The following is a 21,358-nucleotide window of genomic DNA, read 5'->3' as shown; positions in this document are numbered from 1 at the left end:
CTGTTTCTGTTGGGGTGAAAGAAGGAACACATAAGGAGTTAAAGGTTTTATTGAGAATTCTATTCACGGGACCAGGGGCAGGGTGCAGGGTCATCTTTGCCCTAATCCTCACAAGGCCCAACTACGCGTTCGAGAGCCCGGGCAAGGCTCGGCCGACTTCCTCAAGGTGACTGTTTTCAAGCAAAGCTGACCACTGCTTTGTTAGGGTTGCTTTAACGAGCTCATTACAAAAGGCCCCTTTAGGTGTTCTCCAAGTTCAGTCTTGGAGGAGTTCTACTTAAGAAACACTTTAGCACCTGAAATACTATAAACACTATTGATTCTGAGAACAAACCATGGAATTAATGCTTCTGCCACTTCAGACCCATCTCCCAGGACTTCTTCAGTTGTAAGCAACAGAAAATCCAGGTAGCTGGGCCGTGGGCACTGTAGCGTATACCTGTAATCCTGGCGACTCGGGAGGCTGAGGCAGGAGGATCGCAATTTTGAGGCCAGACTCAGTAATATAGTGAGACCCAGTCTCAAACAATAAAAAGGGCTGGGGATGTAGCTAAGTGGTAAAAGACTCCTGGGTTCAATCCCCAGTACCCCAAACAAACGAACCCACTCACCCAAACAAACCAGAAATTGACCCACTAAAATTGACTCAAAAGGATTGCTGGCATTGGACCTCCCTGTGCTAAAACAATGTCACCAGGTGTCTGACTTTGTCCATTTCTTGGCTCTTTGTCCTTTGTATTTGTGCATCCTCAGGCAGGCTTTCTCCAGACGCGGTAAAAGCTGTTTCTAGTGACGGTCACCTTACACTCTATCAGGCAGAAGCTCAGGGAAAAAAAAAAAAAAAAAAAAAAGACTACCTACTTCTCAATAGTAGCAGCAAAAATCCCGGGATTAAGATTCTCGGCCTCTCATTGGCTTAGTGTGGGTCACATGTCCATTCCTGAGCCAATCCTGGTAGACAAAATAATACCGGACTCATCAGTCGACACAGGCTCACATCTACTTTTTTATTTTCCCACTTTTTTTTTTTTATGGGCAAATTACAGTTGGTGGGAGTTGTCACGTGTGCGTCCACGCCTGTCACTTAACAATACAATTTGGCCAATACGATTCCCCACTATCCACCCCCCCACACACACCTTTCTTCTTTTTCTTCTTTTCCTCTCTGGCTTCCACATGAAAGAAAGTCTATGACCCTTGACCTTCTGAGTTTGGTTATCTGGCTTAACAAAATGTTTTCAAGTGCCATCTATTTCCCTGCAAATGACAAGATTTCATTTTTCTTTATGGCAAAACAAAATTCCATTGGGTTTATACAATGCATTTTTTAATCCATTCATCTATTGAGGGACACCTAGGCGGGCTCCATAGTTTGGCTATTGTGAACTGTGCTGCTCCAATAGGGGCACGCATCACATGGACCTTTGAGACCAAGGCCTGGGCACTTGACCTACTTGACCCATGGAGAGGGGGCAGTTTTCTAGAGAAAAATCTAGGTTCTGGTGCTAGGTGATGGGGGAGACAGGGCAGGAGCAGAGATGCTAGGCAGACAAACCCAATGAATGTTCCTGAAATTTCCCTCGAAACTATTTCCAGAAAGCAAGGTGTTACTAATAGAGGGATCTCGTGTGGTTTACAAGCATAACTTAGATGTTTGCTTAGATATCTGAGGTTTAAAACATGGCCTGTTCTGGCTACAACATTTTGGAAATATTTTCTGCAAATTGTGTTTACCCACATGGCTTTAAGTTTTTTGGGTCTTTTTTTTAAAAATTTCTTTCTTTTATTAAAAAAAAATTTTTTTTTAACTTCTTGGAACAAATTCTTAAGAAAAGAGGAAGAGAAATGCCACAAAATGATTTGAAACAGACAGATGACTCTGCGAGCAGACGGAGATGGCAAATTAGCACCCAGTTGACATTCCTTCTGTCCTGGTGACATTTCTGATGTTGAATAATATTCTCAGGGTTCCTCTCTAACCTATTATGCCTTTTCTTTTTTATGGTAATGACTTTGTTCCTAATTACAAAAGCAATACCTGCCTAATTCACAAAGAATTGAATGCATAGAGAAAGTGCATACAAAGAGCACACACATGTATGTACAAGAGTGTTGCCTGCCAGGAGAGCTAGGAACGTCTACTTAGTGACAGTCATGTCTTAGATGCTATCCAGATGCTGTCCTAGCCCCGTTTCACAGAGGGGGAAGCTGAGGCTTGTAACATTCAAACCAATAGGTGCTGGAGCTAAGAATTGAACTCGAGTGTCTCTGGTCTCAAGGCCCTTTCTCTCAGTAGCCTTACTAGTCCTCTATTCAACCTTATCATTTAAAGATTTCCAAAATTAATTTTCCAAAGATGTGTAGGATACACACATCCTACACATGTTTAATGTTTAATACCTGCCTTTTAATAGGTTCTATTTTCTCACATCATTTAATATGTTTCTAAGTTTTTTTGGGGGGTGGTAACTGTACTGAATCATATGGATATGTCATTATGTACTGAGCTCATCCCCAATTGTTGGACATCTAGGTTGTTTCTGGTTTTTCAGTATTGTATTAACACTACGGTGACTCACCTGGGGGGAACATTTTCCATATATCTCTATTTATGGCCTTAGTGTATAAATTCCTACCCAGAACTGCTGGATCAAAGGGCTTGAGGGTGTGTGTGTGTGTGTATGTGTGTGTGTGTGTGTGTGTTTCACATCTATTGCCAAATTGTCCTTCAGAAGGGACATGTGTAATCCTATAGCAATGTCCGGATTCCCACTTCCCCTTTCTTTCCCATGAGGCCTCTTGATCAGAGATTGCTGCTCATGAGCTAATTGTACCTCCTTCCGCCTGCAATGGGGGCATGGCGACCCTTTCAAAATATAAACCATTTAGTAGAATCCAAACGGTTTAATACAAATGCAGTGGTCAAAAACATTTGCTCAGTAATAATTTACATCTCGACCCTTGTCACCATCAGGATTAGGAGGGTTTGTCAGCATGTCCCCTCCCTAGGAGCTAGAATCGATGGCCTAGGTATTGGAGGAGAGTCGCACGGTCAGCATCACTGGCTACTGTCCAGGGCTAGCAGGAGAGACGAGTTCACTTCAGTGGGAATGATGACACAGCTGGCCTCACCTATGACTCCAAGTGGCTCTGTTGACATGGTGCCTATCACGCCCGCCTCCCTAGGTATGGCAACCACCCACCCTGCCTTGTCCCTGCTTTGGGGACCCACCATCAGCTGCTTCAGGAGCCAGGTGGGCCCCGAAGGGACGGGCCTATGGCCTGTGACATAATCAGACTGAAACCCCAAGAGAATCAGGCCTCTTTAGGAATTGGAACTTGGAGAACTGGAGCTGGGAAGGAGGGCAGGGAACAGAGCCTGTGGGTGGGAAGGGGAGCCTCGGGGGACCCTGCAGTCCCCGGTCCCCGGGCTCCATGTGGAGCTCGGGTTTGGCCCGCAGTCCTGGTTCCTGCATATCTGTTGAATGAACAGATGTCACGGCAGAGGACCTCGCCGTCCTCCTCTGTCCAGGTGTCTCCTGGTGGCAGCTCCCATTCCTTCACGCACCTGCCTAGGACAGGATTCTACCCGGGGCCATTCCGGATGTGATCCTAAAATGTCCTCTAGCAGGAGGGAGGCAGATCCCCAGGGAACACGGCAGGACGGATCTGCCCCGTGTGCACGGAGCCTCCAGCCCCAGAAGTGTGACAGAGCAGAGCCTCAGCCCGGGAGTGTCCACCAGGCCCTGACGTCCTGCTCTGCTGCTCCTTGCCCGGGACAGGACATGCCTGTCCTTGATTGACAGCACCAGTTCTGCCACCCAGGGTCCTCCTCCCGGCTCCTCTCCGGGGCAATCCTACAAAGCCCACCCTCAATGCCGCCTCTCCCGGGCGCTTTCTCCAGAACCTTCCTATGTTGGTTTCTTCAGAGTCTTGGTCAGGACTACGGTTCCCTTCCTGGCTTGGATATGTGGCGCAGTCCCTCCTCCTTACCATGAGGGTCCCCAGAGGAGGCTCTGTCTTTCTGGGTCATGGCTGCATCCTCAGGCCCTACAACTGAGCCTGACCGTTATGAGACATGATGGGGACTGGGAGAACTTGTGTGGACTGACCAAGCCCTGGAGTGTCCCCTGAACAGGGCGAGGGAAGGATTCCACCCGAGTTTGACCTTGGAGTGGCGGTCACAGGCTGAGTCACCCACCCCAGGTGAAGAGTCAAGAGTTGCAGGTGTGTTATTGTTGCAGGCTTTACCACCTCACCTCTTTTTTTTTTTAATTGATACTGGGGATTGAACCCAGGGGCCCTCGACCACTGAGCCCCATCCCCAGCCCTATTTTGTATTTTATTTAGAGTCAGGGGCTCACTGAGCTACTTAGCACCTCCCCGATGCTGAGGCTGGCTTTGACCTCGCCATCCTCCTGCCTCAGCCTCCCGAGCTGCTGAGATGACAGGTGTGTGCCCCTAGAACCAGCTTACCTCTTCTTTAATTCTACAGCTACCCTGACAATCTCCTAACAAATCCTTCCCCTGTCTAAATGAATCTGTTCCTGCTCCTTGTCTTCACAGGACCCCAAGGAGATCCGGATCATCAGGAGTCATTCATCTGCTCATTTGCAGAGGAGGAAACTGAGACAGGGACCTGCCTGTGCCCCAGCCCCAGCATCACCCTGGAGTACTTTGCCTGATTGACAGCCGGCTCAGAACAAGAGGAAGCCCTTCTGCTTCTTCTATTTTCAAATCCCTCACTCCCTTTTTGACAACCTGACCTCCCAGGAGTGCTAGATTCTTCCTGGCTCTATCAAAAGCCATCTGATGCTCTGGGTCTAATTTCCTTTATCCCTTAGTGGTTCTCATTTACTTTGGACATGCTGCCAGATTTAAGCCAGCCATAGCCCCAGGATGGTTTCTTTACCTGCCATCTGTCAGGATTCCTGACTTAAATATTTACTGAGCACCTACTACGTGCATGGCTCTGTTCTACAAGGCTGGGATACATCAGATCCCTGGCCACACCACGCTCAATGGTCATGCAAGTGGAGATCAACTGTAAGTCACAAAGCAAAAGCAACTAGGAAATGATCTCTGTGTGAGAAGACTGGAAGAAGAAAAGAGCCAGGCAGAAGATGAGAAAGGAGAGCAGTGGGCAATTGTCAGTTAATCAGGGGCAGATTGGAGGAAAGAACTGGGTGAGCAGAGGGTGTGTCACATAGCTAGGCGGAGAACTCTTGTTCCCAGCATGGGGACTGTCAAAATGCCAAGGCCCTCCTGCGGGTTTTGGAATTCCACAAACTTAGGTCCTAATCTCTTAATTCACTGCCTTCTGTCTGTGTGAGTTTGGAAAAGTGACTTAACCTCTCTGAGCCTGGGCTTCCTATTGGAGGAATGGGGATACAAATGAGACAATACCCATAAAGCAGGCAGAAAGAACAGAGCTGCTTCTCCGTAACTGGCATTAAATACGGGCCCTGCCCAATTCCAGAGATTTGGGAGGTCACTCACTGCAGGCAAGTCCGAGGTGGCAGTAGGTGGTCCAGGGCAAGAGCCTGGGCCCCAGCTCTGTCATTTGGTAGCCCGGTGACCTTGGGCCAGTTTACGTAACCTCAGTCCCCTGGCTTTCAAGTGGAATAATAATAGCAATGACATCAGAGAACCACTGTGAGAAAGAAATGAGCGCGTCCTGGACCGTGCCGGCAGGTGGGCCGGCCTCTGCAGAGGCACTTGTGAATGGCAGCTATTTTTTTGGCTGCAACCCTGGGGAGAGAGGCCTTCTTTTCTCGGTAGGAAAGCTAAGCTGCTAGAATGTGAGTGCAGAGCTGTCAGCGGTCAGCTGCCGGAGACCCTGCCTGGAAGGCAGGCGGCCCAAAGAGGCAAAGTGGAGGTGGACAGGGAGGAACTCTGGGTGCTTTTATTATTATTTTTAATTGCAATTAAAAACTTCCTACCCTGGCGTGGCACCAGAGGCACATTTAACGTATGCAAATCCACCTCTAGAAAGGAGGAGTGAGTGCCCTCTGAGGCAGGAGCCAAGGGTCAGGCAGAAGACATGAGGGCCATCCCAAAGAGTGAGACTGAACTTGTCCCTCGGGGGCTCCCGTAGCCCGGGCAGGCAGCACACCAAGCCTCCCTTCTCTGCAAGGAGGGTTCCCAGGCTTACCCAAGGCTCAGGACCAGGAGGCCCTTATGAGCCCCTCCAGCGCGACAACCTACACAGACAGTGAAAAGCCACTCTGGGTTCTTACACGTTTTTTTTTTTTAAAAAACCATTTGGTTCTTATAAATTGCACCAGTGCTAAAAAATTAGTCATATGTCTCTGCGTGGGAGTCTTGTTTATTCAATCTATGGGCAATTCCAGTTGTGCTTTGACGACGCAGAGTCCTGCCACGCTCCCTGAGCCCAAGCCCCCTCCCCAGCACCTCGGCAGCTCGCGGGTCTCTGGAGCAGCTCTTGGGAGGTGTCCTGCAGCCCACCGGGCTGGCCTGAGCTCCCTTCCACAGACCACAACAGGATCCCCAAAGGCCACCCTCTTCCTCTGGTGCTTAGGACGAGTGACACACGGATCCGTGGATTTCCTGCTTTCTGCATGACTAAGTGCCACTTTCTAGGAACCTACTAAGCGAGTTGCTACAATCTACTAGTCATAACTAAAATTAGTACGTTACTAGGGTTTACCAAGCACCCGTCGGCGGCAGCGTTCCTGGAAGCCTGGCTCCCGGGTGACATTTGCCAGCACTCACTATAAAAGTCCTCAACTGCGCCCGCCCGTCAGGAAATGGGAGCTGGTGGCTGTCAAAGGAGTGGAGGGCCTTTGACCTTGCCTAAGAAGCTGAAGGTCAAAAGCATTCAAGAGCCACTCTTCTAGGACTTGAAAATTCCCAAATTTCCTCTCTGGGGTGCTTTGATGCCGGCTCAGTATTCCTGCGGTTTTTCCATCTGCTGCTATTGCTCATCCTGACTCTGAGCTGCCCACAGAGCACCCTACAGACCACTCAGGTACCTGAAGAACAGGAAGATTCCAGCGCAGCCCTCCCAAGGCCCAGCTTCACTTGATAAACCTTCCTGGGACTCACGGATTATCAGGCACGAGTTGGACCTGGGACATTCAGCAGCCATGGAGACTCTCCTCCTCCCATCTGCACGGAGCTCACAACCTGGTGTCAGAGAAAGACACCACATAAGTCAACAGCAAAGCACCCATAAAATTCTAGGTGCTCAAAAAGATCAGCAAGGTCGTGAAGGAGTGAGGAGCTGGGGAGGCCCTGTGTTAGCACGGTGGTTGGAGAAGAGGGACCAGCCAGGGTCCTGGGGTCGTGAGCAACAGAAAACGATGCCGGAAACGTAGGAGATGATCTCCATGTGCAGAAGCAGGGGAAAGACTGGTCAAGGTGAAGGAAGGACAGGAATCAGGGGACCTCTAGGGGCCTCGGGAGCGTGAATGAGCCGAGTGTCTCGAATGTCTCATGGACAGGGTTTATCAAAGCCGGCCTTGTCCTATCTCTGGTTCATTTGGGTCAAGGGCCCATTCCTTTGGGATAGAAGGAGAGGTGGGCCCTGGATAGATGCTTGGTCTAAAACAGTCAGTGTCCCATGCTTCGTAAGCCAGATGATACATCTGTTCCCAAGTGCCATCCAGCAGGGGGGACAGCTGCCCACCCACAGGTCTCCGAGAGCCTGTCTCCATCCAGCCCCGGGACGCCTCTCATTTCTCACTCCCGGTTCTTGTCGTTTCCAGGATGCATCTTGGTTCTTCATCTTCTTCTTGGCCTTGGTACTGAGAGGTTCGGTCTTCATCGTCCAGCCTGGGCGAGCCTAGGAGGACCCCTGTTCCTTGCAATCTGAGACGTTCAAACTAGAGCATCTGTCTCAATATCTGCGTCAGGCGGTGGAGGCCGTAGGCATGCTGTTACCTGGACAAGAGCTGCCCACCAGTCCCAAGCTGGTCTTTCGGGAGAAGGTTTGGCTCTTTTCGCAGTGGGGTCCAGGTGGACCCTGCAGGGAGGAGCTAAGGAAGGCTGGCGGAGTGGAGACCGAGACTCGGCACCGGAGGCTGACAGAGACGTTGGAGGCAGCTGGCTCTTCCAGAACTCTAAGCCAGGATCCTGGGGTCCCTGCTCAGCCTTGCCTACACATTCTGATAGGCCGCAACCACAATTATTGTTATTATTTTTAATTTGAAGGTCCATGCTTGGGGCAAGCGTAAGGATGCAGGCACTTTTCTGTTTACCATGCTCGCCCCCACTCCCTATTGTGCACCCAATGGCTTCCTTCAGGTAGTCCCTTTCTAATACTCTAACCCTGTAGCCACTGGAGTCTGTCATCTGTGGGATGTGAACACCTGGATGAGACTGGGTTAGAAAGGCTTCATCCTTCAGTTCAAACTGGATCTCCCCCGTGCCGTCCTTCTGCCAAGCCCTGTCTCCTTAGCTCTGAGGCGTTGGCTTCCGTGTGCCATCTTAGCGCATCGAATGTGCAAAACACAAAGTTCTGCGCAAACTCGCGCTGGAAGTAAAAATCAAGGTCTCACATGGCGTCGGACGGACTCATCCAGGGACGGGAAGCTCACGCATCTCACCTGTTGCTGGAGTCGAGGGAGAAGACGAATCCCGGAGGTGTTTTTAGAAGGGAACGTTCTCTGGGTGAGATCATTGTCACCTCTTGGAACCATCTGACTTCCCAGGGCAGACAACCCAAAGAGTCTGGCTGAACAGAAGAAGGTGGAAGACAGCGCACTGTGGTGCTTTGGGGTGGGACAGGCTCTTCCCCCAGCAGTGCCCAGGGCAAGGGCCATGTGTCTAGACCTTGAAAGAGACACTGGGGCGGCCGTCCTCAGCTCAGCCCCGACTTCCAACTGCATTGTCTGCTCTCATTACCGGAACCCGCAGGATTCATTCCTTGACCTACTTTCCAGTCCGTTTTGCTGCCGCAGAGTGATAAGGCCTCACTGGGCTTCTCTCTGCCAAACGAAGGCAGCAGAACTCCGAGGGGTGATGTGCAAACTTGCACTTGAACCAAAGGGGCCCCTCTCCTTTGCAGCCAGGGAAAGGGGTTCAGGTTGGCTTCTTATCAGCCAATTCTTATTTTTTAGTATATTTTTATTAGTTGTTGATGAATTTTTTAAAATTTATTTGTACATGGTGCTGAGAATCGAACCCAGGGCGTCACACATGCTAGGCAAGCGCTCTACCACTGAGCCACCACCCCAGCCCATTTTTCAGCCATTTCTAACGTGAAGATTCTCAAGAATTATTCAACAAAAAGCAGTCAAATGCAAGAAAAAAAAAAATCCCCTGCTTTGAGATCAGAGATGAAAATGAGAACAAGATATCGTCTTTGTACCTGCTAAATTAGCATAAAATTTAAACTGGTTCCACCAAGTGCTGGTGAGACCATAAGAAACCGGTAGGTTCAGCAGTGGCTGGTCGGGGTAATTTTATAATATAGCTATATACGTGTCGATATGTGGGATCATTAACAACGTTGCTGTTCATTGATCCAGGCATCTCATTCCTGGGAAATTATCCAAAGGAAATTGCTCAAAAGAAAGAAAAAGCTGTATATATGAGGGCCTTCCCTGCAGCCAAGATGACCCCTCTCCCGGCAAATCCCCAGAACAAACGTAGCCAGAAGCCTGGTTTTTGGATGGTCAGAAAGTTAAGAAATTTTTTAAAAGATCATTAAAATAAACAAAATTGTGTCAATTCCTCCCCCCCCCCACCCCCCCACCCCCAGCAAGAGGAAACTCAATGAAGAGCATAAAACAACACGGGGCTATGTTACAATCCACTGAGTTTTGCAGAACACAGCGGTGAGCAGTCACTGTGATCTCAACCATGGAAAACTATGTCTTAGGCCCACTGACAGGAAGAGAAGGCAAAAATGAAACTGTTGTTTGGGATTGATTTGAAATGATTTATTTTCTTTAAAAGAACTTTTTCTTGGGCTGGGGATAGTATAGTTCAGTGGCATGCACGAGGCCCTCAGTTTTATCCCCAGCACTTCAAAGAAAAAAACAAAAACCAGAATTCCTTCTTTTTCAAAAATAGCCCAGATGCTCATGGGCAGGGAGTTTATGATATAAATGTGGTCTCCTCTGGATGGAATACTATGCAGCCATTAAAAATTTCTGAGATGGAAAGATGCTCGTGATATTGTCCAGTGAAAAGACACTGGACAGAGCAGCACAGCCGTCACGATCACCTTACATAAACTGAACACTGCTCCATCCACATGGAGATCATCTGAGAAGGGCAGATACCAAGTTCCTTCACAGTGATCATCTGTGGGCGATGGGATTGGGGTGAATTTTATTTTCTGTTTCTTTTTTGATGCTTTTTATTTTTCTCAGTGAGTATTACATTTGTTTATTTATTTATTTACTTTTGGACGTGCTGGGAATGGAACCTGGGACTTTGCCCATGCGAGGCAAGCACTCGACCATTGAGTTTCACCCCTAGCCTGTTGTTATTAGAATCAGAAAAAAAAAGTGTTTTCATAAAAAAACTTTTGTGATATCATCAAACTTTTTTTTATAATATTAAAGAAAATGTGTCATTTAGAAGGCAGGCTTCGCTGTCCCCTCTAGCCACTGGCCTGACTTTTCCCACTGCCTGCACCTTCTGTGATAGTTCACCAGCTCGGACTCTCAATCCAAGCCCTGGGTCTAGGATATGAAGACTCAGGCCGATCCCATAATCATGCCATGAGAAGTTGAGACATAGTATAATTTTTTTTTTTTAAATAAGCCTTAGAGACCAGTGTCTGGCTCATAGTAAGTGCTCCTAAAACCTAGCTTAACATAATACAAGTAACCAAATTTAAAAGTTAAAAAAAAGAAAAAGAGGAAGGAGACATTTGTTTTGGGTACCAAATTTAAGGTGGTGTCAAAAAAATTCAGTAATCACAATAAATATATTCGTGCCATATTTTTTAAAAAATTCAACATTAATGGGGGCGGGAATCCATGATGAGCAAAATATTAAATTTTTAAATAAAGACAGGGTCAGTGTTAACTGGTTTTTCTTTCTTTCTCCCCAGTCTCCAGTGTGGGTTGGCACTGTTACTGACTCTCCCCACCCTCTTTTTCTTTTATTTTTTTTTTTTTGTCAGGGTGGGTTGAAACCCAGGGCCCAGCATATGCAAGAGAAGTGTCCTACCCTGAGCCGCCATCCTGGTCCTCTGTCAACTTAAAATGTTGATATTTTGTTCTTCATGAGCTTTTGCCTTTTGGGGGGCAGGGTGCTGGGGATTGAACTCAGGGGCATTTGACCACGGAGCCACACCCCCAGCCCTATTTTGTATTTTATTTAGAGACAGGGTCTCACTGAGTTGCTTAGCACCTCCCTTTTGCTGAGGCTGGCTTTGAACCCGCGATCCTCCTGCCTCAGCCTCCTGAGCCTCTGGGCCTGGCAAGAATAACATTTTTATTGCATGACAATTACATCAATTCAGCTGACCTGAGTTGAATCACGGAAGTACTTAACACGGACCCTGCTAGATCAGGTTCAAGTTGAAGGAGTCAACTCGCCTCTCTGAAGCCCTCTCCCCTGGTGGGGCCCTGGGTATCTGGGGCCTGCAGAGAGCTTATCAGGCAGCTTCAGCCACTTAGATCCCAAGTCCCAACCAAGCGCTCGGGGTGTTTGGAGGAAGTGTGAGCTCAGCTCCCAGCACAGAGGCTCACCTTGGGGTGCCTGTGTTTCTGAGGATGGGGTCGCTGAGCCAGCTGGCTCCGTGGCACTCGGCGACCCCACTTCTGTCCCATCTCCGGGGCTGTTCCCCGCTTCTTGCTCCCAGTTCTCAGCAGAGTTTCTAACGAGGGCCCAGGCAGCCGCCATCCATCAGCTTATCTGCTTCATGACCGCGGGACAGGGCTGTAAAACTGCAGATAGCCCGACCCTCCGGACAGGAGGCCCGCAGCCTTATCAGACGCCAGCTGCAATCATTAACCACGCGGGCACATAAAGACAAACAGTGGCCAGCAGAGGCCTCCGAGGTGACCCAAAGACCCTGACTCAACGAGAGCCTGGCGGCTGTGCTCTCTGCTTACCTGAAATCCCCAGGCTCCTGTTCCCTCCACCCCCCACCATTAGCCTCCAGGTCTCCATTCAGCCTCATCCTGGAAACCCCTTTCTCTCCAACCCCCGCCTCTCTGGCCCAAGTCTTTCACGGAGCCTCCCAATTCTCCTGCTTTGATCTGTGGTGTCAGATGCCTAAAAGGTAAAACACCCCCATCAGAGGGTTTTGGGAGGATTGGATGAGATAGAGTACACCAAGGACCTGACTTGGGGGTGGACCCAATGAGGATGCTTGGTTGCTGTTACTGTCCCATCAGTAGATGTGTTAGATAGCTGGGCCTGAATTCGCAGGCATGTCCTTGTTCCTGGGAGCTCAGATCCTCTCTAGGTCAAATTTTAACACTCAAAATGCAACAAGCGGCTCGCCCTGCTTAAATGGTCCATGATCCATCCATTCAGCCACCAGTGAGGGGCCTCTGAACCGTGCTCACTAATCCGAGCTCGTCTGCAAGCATGGGAGGCATTGACGTTTCAAACAATAAGAAAGAATGGACTCGCAGAAGCCACGAGAGGGGTCCAAGCGCTGTTCTCCACAGTGGGGATGACACAGGGCACAAGAATGACAGAGAACCGTTCTCGGAGAACTTGCAGTGGAGAGCAGCCAGGCACCAACCACAGGGGGCTTGCAGAAAGCTGAGTCCTTCCAGGGGAGAGGCGCAGCCCCAAAGGTTCCCAAGCAAGGAACAGCTTGTGTTCCCCGGAATGGCAAAGGGAGCGGCCCTGAGGCTCAGCAGGGACAGGGCAGCCACGTTCTCCTACAAAGGGACAACGCAGATGATCCTTTAAGGTGCCCCTACACCAGCAGCTCATTCTTAAATGTAATTTGAAAGGCTCGCTGGGCTCTCAGCTTTTGTCCTAAACCCACAAAGCTGACTCCGAGGAGCCTCTGAGCCACAGGGGCTGCGAAACATGGGTTCATTGGAGTTTTGGGGCTTCAGCTTCAGCATCCAAAAAACGGAAATGGCAAAGAGAAAACTCACAGGGGCGCCACCTGGATAAACACACACACACACAGAATGAGATCACAGCTGGCATTTCCTCTGCCATGATCCTCATGCCTTGAATTAGGAAAGTGGTGGCTGGAGCCATGGCAGCCACTGTGTGATCTTGAGCAAGTTGTCCAAAGAATCTCAGAGACAGTGATCCTGAGACGACTGAGCTTCCCAGCCAATATTAGAATGTCTGGCGAAAAGATAGACCTTTATGTGTTAAGAACATGATGCATCTAAGCAAATCTGGCCATGAGACCTAAGCAGAGGGCTTCAGCTTTCTTCTGCAGTGAGATCACAGCTGTCTTTTCCTCTGCCATGTTTCTCATGCCTTGAACTTGGAAAGCGGTGGAATGGTTTTGTTTACAGACTGGCAAATGTCGTCTTGGCCAGTTGAGCATGGCCAGTCACAGGTAGTTCAGAGGCAAGAGCGTCAAGCCAAAGCACCACGCCATGGGAATTAGGGGCCTGGGCTCCGGTTATCAGGCAGCTTCGGCAATTTAGATCCCAAGTCCTGGCACTGAGGCAGGGGCTGGAACACAGGAGATCCGAGACCCCCATGCTGAGCCAGAAACACACCGGTGGATGAGTGTGTAGGAGGGGGCTGTGCCCCCTGTGCCCTTGCAGGCTGGGGCATGTTGAGGTCGGAGGCCTGAGTCTCCATCTGAGGGCAAACTCCCTGCCCCTGGCTCAGATATGGGGTTCCCCTGGTGCCGCCTACCCTGTCCCTCTGCTTCCTCAACAGGTTGTGACACCGTGTTCCTCTGATTATTTCACACGAGATCTTAATTTTTACAACTTCTCCTTTGTCTACCAGCTGCTCAGGATGAGGTCAAATGCTAACAGGTCAGGAGAATTGAAACCCCCAAAGCTGTACCCCCTTTCTTGTTGCCCACCCGCTCCATGAAGAGCCATTTGCTGAGCAAGTGGCCGAGAGAGTGAGTCCTACCCCTACTACCCCTCCCTTCCCATCTGTGCTAATCCCGAATAATTCCTATTTGACTTTGGAATACATTCGGTAATTTGGATTCTGTAAATTTACCTTCCTAAATCTGTTCTTCTTTGACTAACACAGAAAATTAATTTGCACTGTCTGAATGACGGAGGATGGGGGAGGTTTGCTAGGCGGTGGGATCACCCGGCAGATAATGCACACATTGGTAATCAAGAGCTGTCTTTACCGGGAGGGCCAACTAGACTGATTATTGAAGGCTGTGTGTGTGTGAGCACCCCTGGTATCTGGATTCATCATTAGTCAATCCATGAAACTAGTTCTGATAAAGACCCTCATCTACCTCTCTCTCTTGGTCTAGATGTTCCAACCTGCCCTGCTCTCTGTTTAGAGAGCCACAGTTTGGGGCTTCATAGACTCGACCATGAGTTATACCGGGTCCTGCTCAGACTGCAGAACTTCAGTGCTGGGGCCCAGACTCTTAGCTTGTATCCCAGATATGGGATATATAGCATTACCCTCCTGCTTCTTCCATGCATATAAGGATGAATGAATGAATCATTGGATGAATGAATGGATGGATGAATGAATAAATGACTGGCTGAATGAATGAATGGATGGATAGATGAGTGAGTGAACAGATAAATGAATGAATGAATGAATGATTGGATGGATGAAAAAATGCTTCTTATAATAGGTTCCTAGTCTTGAATCTCAGTTCTCTGGAGATAACGACCGTTTGTTTGTTTGGGGATTTTCTGCATCACTGGGGACCATATCCAGGGCCTCTTGCCTACTAGGCAAGTGCCCTACCACTGGGCCGCACCCCCTCCCCATTGCTATTTATTGACTCAGATTCCATTCACACACCTGATCTGCACGGATTGGCCTTTCTGTTTGGTTTGGGTCTGGGGTTCCATTGGATCTCACTAGTGGGCTCTTTTTCCCCCTGGAAAGGATCCCAAGCTCCTAATCCAGTTGGGGATTCTTGGCCCTCTGTGCGTGGGCCCGGGATAGCTGCTTCCTGGTCTCGCTCCAATGTTTAGACATTGATGGGGCCTGGCCTGGCCACGTGCCTTTAAACTGGCAGGCCTCACCCCAGCCACATGGCCGTCATTCAACACAAATGAGCCACCGACACTGGCAATTCCTCCACAGCCTTTGTCCTGGACCATCCACTCTGACCTTGCTGGCCTGGCATCGGTCCTAACACCTGCTACAAGTCTTGGCTCTGACCCCCACGTTAACCTCCAGCTTGATTTCATGATTGCACACCCTTGGCTGTGACCTCATAGTCCCCTCCAGGACGTCAGGGCCACTTGATTTCCTAACTACCCTGTGTCGATGAGCTCCCACCCTCGGCTCACCTGGCCTGGTCTAGGTCCTCTAGCCAGAGCATCTCGTATCTCTCTCTCTCTCTCTCTCTCTCTCTCTCTCTCTCTCTCTCGTCCCTTGGGAACCAGAGCAGGATTTCACTACCTGGGGATCTGCTCGGTGCCAACGGGCACCAAGTAGACACCCAGGGAACTTTCTCCCCAGAGTTCCTTACTCGGGAAACTGGATCCCCTTCCTCTTAGGGGTGGGAAGAGGTGATGAGGGCCCAGGATGCCTCCCCTGCCTTTACCAACCACGCGGCCATGTGAGCAGGGCTGATCACCAAGCTCTGGAAGACCCACCGGGCACCGGGGCTGGCAGCTGCCATGCCGAGGGTGGCTCTCTGGAGGGAGCACCATCACACCAACCTGGAACTGTCGCTCCTTGGGGAGCAGAGTGCTTCTGCCCAGAGGGAGAGCTGGAAGGATGCTGCCCACGTGGGAAGGACTCCCAAAGACCTGCCTCATGCAAACAAAACCAAACAAAAAAACAGAAACAACAGAAAAACTCAGAAGGAAGTTGTTGTGTCCATGAGACAAGGTGACCAACGGGGACACCGAGACTAAAGAAGCCAGGGCGGAGGCGGCGCCAGAGTAAAGAGGAAGAGAAAAATAAATGAAATAAAATAAAGCTTGCCCCCCCCCCATACCTGTTCTCAGCTGCCACTCAGAATGTTCCAGAAGCATGAACTCCTGTGAACCCTGGTGGACAGGGAGTCGACGGGGGTAAGTGGTTCAAATGATAGAATTTATTCAGAAAGCAGTTATTTAATTACCTGGGGAAAGGGGTCATAGCCAGGAAAGCTGGGTTGGGAAGTGGTGGAGGGGTCTGGTGGATGAATCCAGAAGATTCCTGGGGTAACCGGACTTCACTGCTTCATGCAAATGGAGCCTGAAGTCCTCCAGAAAGGGCTTCCGGCCTCTCCCTGCCTGGGCCTCCCCTCAGCTGCTGTGCTTTCCTGAAGATGGCATTTACTGGCCTCTTCCGCTCCCGGAGCCAGGAGAGAAACTGGCTTATCACTACAGGAAGGTCCAGAGGCGCAGACCCTGTTGTTACACTCTCATTACGCTGTTCTTGTCACACGGGGCTTGTTACGCTTGTCACAGTCTTCATTTCCTGGTGAAAACCTTTTGTGTTTGGCCTGGTTCTGGGAGCAGGGGCTAAAATGGGATTTAACGCAGAAGGGTTTGCTGGGGGAAGGTCTAAGCAAGAGGCAGGGGGAAGGCCAGGAGGTCATGGGACCCCACCTGAAGGGGAGAGGGGAGGAAGGCTGGGTAGGAGCGTCCCGGACACTGCAAGACCCTGGGCGAGTCCTCAGGCTCCAGACCCTGTCAGAGCAGACCCCCGTCTTCCAGGCCCTGTCACATTTCCTACCTTGTTGTCCCTGTAGGGCTCAGTCACAGGCTGAGAGCACAGACCGGGGAGACAGCACCTGGAGCCTTTAGTCAGTTACATGTTGTATTAGAATTCTCCAGAAAAAGATCCAATTCGATACAGTAACCCCCCTTTATCTGCAGGAGATACTTCCCAAGCCTCCCTCTCCGTGGGTGCCTGAAACCACGGGTAGCACTAAACTCCATGTCTTCCATGAGTCTTTTTTTCTATGCAAATGTACCTATGAAAAAGTTTCATTCATGAATTAGGCACAGTAAGAGGTTAAGACTTACAATGAAACAGAACAATCACAGCAATATATCATAATAAAAGTTATTAAAACTTACAAACTTCTGGAATTTTCTATTGAAAATTACACATCGACTGTGCGTCACTGAAACTTCAGAAAGTAAAACTATGGATGGGAGAAGGAGAAACTATTTTATATATATGTAGGTGTGTAAAAAGGGATTTACGTAGGGTGTGATGGCATATCCCTGTAATCCCAGTGATTCCGGAGGCTGAGGCAGGAGGATCTCAAGTTCAAACGCAGCCTTAGCCACGTATTGATGTCCTAAGCAACTCAGTGAGATCCTGTCTCTAATAAAATATTAAAAAGGGCTGGGGATATGGCTCAGTGATTAAGCACCCCTGGGTTCAATCCCTGGTACCAAACAAACAAAAAATTCAACCACACACCCGCACTGCAGTAGGAGGCCTACCTTGTCACAGTGGGTCAGCTCTCTTCCTACTAAGGGACGCTCCAGTTTCTAGTCAAATCCCTGCGCATACAGATGAGGGCTTTCTGTACAGCTTTTAGTTTCAGGGAGGCAACTGAAGAGATAAAGTATGTTTTCTAAAATAAGGCAGAGTTTCTCAAGGGTAGTCCCCTTTGGGCAGAAATGTATGGACATCTATCATGATTTCTCTATTTCTGCCCAAATCTGTTTAATCAAATCTTGTGAGACCAGAGCTCTAATAGAGCTAGAGGCCATATTTACAGTTAGCACCAAGGTAAAGGGAAGCTTGGTTGCGGGGATTCACACCTTAAACCCCCATTAAATAAGTGAAATTTGACTCTACGGTATTCTAATATCATAATCTCCTTGTGCTTTTCTTTCTTGTAATAACTACACTTACCCCTTTGCTTCAAATTTGATTTTCCAAACCTTTCTATCAGCTAAAAAACAAACAAACGAAAAACGTTATGATATTCTTGCAAAACTGCTTCAGAGAAAGCAGTGAGGTTACTCAATTGTTTCCCCCTGCTAACTGGAGGATCTTAAATTATGCATGTTGTTTTGCACACATTTGCATGTTCAGTTCATATGCCTGAGCTCTCCGTCTACGAGATAAAAATCAAGCATAAAAATTCAAGTAACCTGGGCCTCATTTCTCTTTACTCAAATTTCAGGGTTGAGTCTGAGTTAAAGCACAGGTCATTAAATCACTTGGGAAGTGCACGGGTGTGCCAGAAAGGTCAAGACAGGAAAAATGGGGTCAGGGACCCATCCCTGCCTTCCGCCCTTTCTGCCTGGCCAACGCTTTCCTCTCCCATGCCCGGCTGGATTTCGCAACCTCCACGAGGCCCCTTTCCCGGCAGGAACTGGCTGCCCCATTCCTATCCTTCAATCTAGCTGGGCAGGAAGGCCAGAAGTGGAGCTTGTCCTCTGCCCGCCGTGGGTAACCTTGAACATAAAGAAAGCCCCACGGTACAGATGGCCCTGAAATTTGAACCAGCGAGACCGCAATATGCAGATGAGCAAGTCGGAACCGCGCGTCCATTGGCTGGCTGCCGGCCTGACGTCACAATGGCCCAGCCCCCGATCGCTGCCAGGAGTGTAGGGGCAAGTTTCTGCACAAGTTGAAAAAGCGTGTGTGTGTGTGTGTGTGTGTGTGTGTGTGTGTGTGTGTGTGTGTTGTTTTAATCAGCTGGTGCTGGTTTCCTGCATTTCCTGTGTTAGAGGAAAAAAAAAAAAAAAAGAAAAGAAAAAGTGTCCCTGCGCAGGAGCCCTGACTAACTCAGGGCGGAGGAGGATTCCGTCCTGTCTGGTGGCCCTGTCCCTTTTCTTAGAGTTAACCACTGCTTTAAACAAAAATGACAGAAAGGGAAGTCGTGAATTCCAAGGGAACCCTGTGGGGACCTCCCGGACCACTTCAGCTTAGTAGTTTCCAGGAACCCCACTCCCTCCCAGGCTGACCCAAACTCTGTGATTCAGCTGAGGTCTTTGGGACTGTGAGGTGGAGCCCCCAACCTAAAGAAATGCAGGCTTGGGATTTTCCCTTGGCCAGGTTCAAGGCAGACAGAATGAAGTTTCCGGACCGTGGACTTCTGACAATTGCCCCCACCATGCAAAGTCCCCAGTTCTGATATTTCCGAAGAGTTGGAGTGTGTTAGAGCTCAGAGAGCAAGCTCTGGAGATAACAATACAGAGAACCCCGAGCCCAACACACCCTGAAAGCTTGTCTTTCCCACACAGTTGCTCAGGAAGTGTCTGGAAACTCCATGACACAGCCCATGTGGCCTCTGAAAGCCACTGGGATTTTTTTTCTAATATCTCTCGCCACAGGGAATCTCTTCTCCCCAGACAGAGATGTGTGCCGGCTGAAGCACTGATGAGTGGGGATCATTCTATGTTGTTCCAGTTTGCCTCCTATGAATACCATCCCATTTTTCCTTTGGGCAAAATTGTCCTACTTTTTTTTTGTACTGAGGATTGAACCCAGGGGCACTTAACCACGGAGCCACATCCCCAGCCCTTTTTTGTATTTTATTTAGAGACAGGGTTTCACTGAGTTGCTTAGCGCCTCACTAAGTTGCTGAGGCTGGCTTTGAACTTGGGATCCTCCTGCCTCAGCCTTCTGAGCCACTGGGATGACAGGTGTGCATCATCTGCCTGACCCCACTCTCATTTTGAGTCTTGGTTTGGAGAGGGACCCCCTGACCCCAACTCTAGAGGAAGGCATGTGTCTCAGGTGCAGCCAGTTTGTGTATCCCATCCTCCTGGCTACTCAATGGGTGGATCAGGACTGAGCACGTCATACACAATGGTCCAATGACAGTCAGCCCTGGGCCTTTGATGACACTTCTTTGAAAACAGATACTTTTATTTCTCACTGGAACTGCTTCGTTGCTGGGAAGTAACCACAGGGTTAAGGGTGACGACTCTCTTTGCCTCTACAGAGAGGCTGCCCAACAAGGAAGTCAAAGAGGAAAGTCCACAGGGGAAAGCTGAACTAATGGAGAGCACCTGGATCCATGGGTACCTAAAACCAGACCCCAGCACATTTTAGTTGATAGGACCAATAAATCTCCATTTTGCTATAAATCTGGTTGAGATGGGTTTCTGTTAAGTCAGTAAAATAGTCCTCACTTCTACATTTCACCTGGGGCCAAACCTTAGTCTGGAGGAGAGAGTGAAGGCTCTCCTGGGCCCCTCCCTCTGTTGCATTTACTGGTTTCTTCTGCTCCTTTAATGGACATGGGCAAGGGGGAAGGTTGGTGTGGGAGCTTATGTGTGGCAGGCGATGGCTTGTGGATCAAATGAAGCCGACTGGGGTCAGATGGACATAAGCGACCGTGTCCCTTTCTGAGCTCCAGTCTCCTCATCTATACCACAGGGACAATGACAGTCCCTCCCTCTTTGGGTTGTGTGGAGGTTTTGTGCAGTGTCTAGCACATAATATATGCTTAAGAAATAGTGGCCATTAGCCAGTCCTAGGTCTTTGTGGTACAAGAGACAGGGTTTGCTCCAGGCCTCCCGTGCAGGAAAGGGAGAGGAAGGCTCTGAAGCTTGCACGGGTGGGTCATCGCCAAGAGCTCTGGGCCCCTGTTGTCACTGCTAGCCACAAGCACCTGCCGAGTGAGCAGCCTGCACCTGCCACCCGTCACTCCAAGAAGGAGTGCCAAGCCAGCCAGAGCAGGTGGCTTCTATTCTAGGCCAGATCCTGGCTGAGTGCAGAGCCTGTGAGCTCACCCACCTGTTCTGAAACCCCAGCTGAGCTCCAGCCTCTGCCTGTCCCACCTCCCACCCCCAACTTCCTTCCTGGAGCAACGGTTGATCTGGTGCCTTCTGTGACCCCCACATTGTCCTAGGAACCCCACAGGGACACAAAGGAAATGCTTGCACTAGGGGGTTCATCGCCGGCTGTTCAGAGCTAGTCCTGCACAACACCGTGTCTGCTTACCTTTCAGCCTTGCCAACCCTGAGGATTGTTTGAAACACACCCGTGTTACAGGGGAGTGAGCTGAGAGCGGTGGCCACTCAAGGTAGCAGAGGTCAGATCCCAATCCTGGTGTGTTCTTCAAGGCGGGTATTATTTCCTCTAATGTGTTGCTTTTAGTGAAATAATGGTACGTTTAAAAACATAATGCACAATTGCACTCTTCACTTTTTATCCCAGAGAAAGAAAAAGCTATGTTTGCACAAGATAAATAAACAAATAACATACATGGACAGTTGGTGGCTTTGTTCATCATTGCCAAATAATCCACAAATCCCTCTGTTGGAAGATGGGTAACTACATGTCTACACCGTGGAATATTATGCAGCCGAAAGAAATGAACTATTGATCTAGGCAACAACTTGGATGTATCTCC

The 21,358-nt window shown here is 49.3% G+C and overlaps 1 long non-coding RNA gene across 1 annotated transcript; it reads right to left on the bottom strand.

Annotated features, from left to right (window-relative positions):
• Positions 1 to 1,145: 1,145 nt before the first annotated feature.
• LOC139706992 (uncharacterized) lies at positions 1,146 to 16,489 on the bottom strand. Its single transcript, XR_011708641.1, has 3 exons — positions 16,160 to 16,489; positions 6,996 to 7,149; positions 1,146 to 1,257 (listed from the first exon to the last, which is right to left on the bottom strand). It is a non-coding gene; the product is annotated as an uncharacterized lncRNA (long non-coding RNA).
• Between the last annotated feature and the right edge of the window lie 4,869 nt (positions 16,490 to 21,358).

This window comes from Marmota flaviventris, chromosome 1, assembly GCF_047511675.1.
Source record: "Marmota flaviventris isolate mMarFla1 chromosome 1, mMarFla1.hap1, whole genome shotgun sequence".
NCBI lineage: Eukaryota > Metazoa > Chordata > Mammalia > Rodentia > Sciuridae > Marmota > Marmota flaviventris.
Note: the sequence above shows the minus strand (reverse complement) of the source record. Positions and strands in the feature narration are given on the sequence as shown.